At 35.1% G+C, this 2,292-nt stretch overlaps 1 pseudogene; it reads right to left on the bottom strand.

Moving 5' to 3' along the window:
- Positions 1-695: 695 nt before the first annotated feature.
- Positions 696-1,342, bottom strand: LOC113255023 (60S ribosomal protein L10a-like; annotated as a pseudogene).
- Between the last annotated feature and the right edge of the window lie 950 nt (positions 1,343-2,292).

Genomic DNA, 2,292 nt, shown 5'->3' with positions numbered 1-2,292 from the left:
TATAAATATAAAGATTTGGTAACTAAAACGATATGGTACTAGGAGGGAAATAAGTAAAGAAATGAATGAAACATAATAGAGAGCTCAAATTTTTAAACTCATACACACAGACTTAATATGAGAACTACCTAATTCATATGGTAATTAAAAATACATTTCAAATTGATTTAAGATCTAAAACTGAAAAAGTAAACTATAAAGGAGTTAAATAAAATATAGATTAGGTTGGGGACTAAGCAAAAGAGGATACTTTTTAAAATACTCATAAAATTCAGAAAACATAAAAGAAAATAGTGACATTTGAATAAATGGGGGAAAATCTTGAAGACGAAATATATCGTAACTAATTTTTTAAATGACTAAGATTATGTATTAGTACCATACATGATGGGCAAAAGATGATTAGCCCCTACATAGAAAGGTTTATATATTTAAAAACCAATAATTTAATAGAAAAAAAAGTCAAAGGTCACAAATAGGTAACGGAGGGAAAGAAAAAAAAATACATATATATACACACATATATCTACTCCATATAGAATATGATGCTCAACCTCAATCCCATTCATAATTTTTAACCTATTGGATTTGCAAAAAAAAAAAAAGGTTTAAATTAAAAATAATCAATGTTTGAGAATATACAGGTATACTAGTACATAGGTACAGGTACTAACTCAGAATCTTTTCTCCTCCTGCAAATTTTTTAGTTATTTATTATTTACTATTGTCATTTTTAATGGTAGCACTAGAGTTTGTTAAGCTGTGCCTTAATACAAGCACTGGGGCTTGCCTATGGTGCTCTTGATTTACAAAGCCCGGACATTCTGCCAATTCTTCTTTTGCAATGACTCCAGAAAATTGACATCTAAGTGGATGCTGTACACAAGCTCATCATCTGTCATCTTCAAGTGGCCAACAGCCACTGCCAGACACAGCATCTTCTTCATCTGGAATCTATCGTGGACTTCACTTTATCCATTTTGGCCACCATGTTCTCATTGTGGATCAGCAAGAAAGGGAATGTGCCATCCTCATTCAGGCATGGGCCCAGGATTTGTGGGATTTGCTTGATCAGAGATTCTGAGGCCAAAAAGACATCATACTTCTTGACCAGCTTCCTGACTAATTTTTTATTCTTGCTGAGTTTCTTCAGTGCCTCAATGTCCATGTGGGGAATATCCATAACCCTGGCCTCATCATAGTGCTGCTGATCCCCCAAAACACATACAGAGAACTTGGGGCAGGGAGTGGACTTAAGCCTGATGGTGACCAAGAAGGGTTTGTCCTTCTGAGGGTCAGAGTTCTTCAAGATGATCTGCAGCTCCATAATCTCCAAAAACATTCAGCAGAGTCTCCAAAAACTTCCTGGTTGCCACACAGGACCTACCTCCCCACCTCCCCCCGCCCCCTGATTCCTGGCCTCATAACAGGGTGTCACAGGAGGCTTTGCTGCTCATGGTGCCTCACTCCACAATAACCAGAGATTCCTGGAAATCTTAAACGAACATAGCAATTTTTGAACCTAAATGAATTATCTCTTTCATATTTTTCATCTTTTTGTCTCTTGTCCTGAATTCTAGGTAAGCTCCTTTGTTCAATCTACTTAATCATTAATTAAATCTTAATCTCTGATTATTCTACTGCTCAGCCCATTTATTGAGCTTTTTATTTTAATGACCTCTAATCAGTTAATTTTTTTAAGCCTGTCATTGTTTCCCAGTTGCATTAGCCTCTTTTAGCTCTTTAAGAATATAAATTATACTTCCTTAAAATCCTACTTGTTCTTTAATTCTGTTTTCTCTGGTATTATCCACGAAATTTCATGGATTCGGTTATCATTAAATGTTTGGTAATATTCATGAATTTGGTTATCATTAAATGTTTGGTAATATTCAGATGCATGCTCATCTTCCACTTTAGCTGTGCATTGGCTCCTACCCAATCACCTCCTTTTCCTTCTTTTGTAACAACAGAAAATGCTGGAATAAACACCCTCAGACTTCTTATCTACTAAGATGTTTCCTTTTGTAGGTTGGATTCATAGAAGTTGGTGAAATAGTTGTTCATTATAAATTTAATAGATAATGTCAGATTATGTTACTTACAAGTTGGAATAATTCACATACCCACTAGCAATCTGTTAGCTAGCCTCATTTCCCCATATCATCACCACCTTTGCTGATGTTTTCAAGCTAGATTTTGGATTTCTCTAAGTACAGCTAGTGCAGTATGAATTAGATACAACCTTCTTTGCAGTTGTACTTAAATACTCACTATTTGGCTGAATGAATG

The sequence above is a fragment of the Ursus arctos genome, unplaced genomic scaffold, assembly GCF_023065955.2.
Source record: "Ursus arctos isolate Adak ecotype North America unplaced genomic scaffold, UrsArc2.0 scaffold_5, whole genome shotgun sequence".
Lineage (NCBI taxonomy): Eukaryota > Metazoa > Chordata > Mammalia > Carnivora > Ursidae > Ursus > Ursus arctos.
Note: the sequence above shows the minus strand (reverse complement) of the source record. Positions and strands in the feature narration are given on the sequence as shown.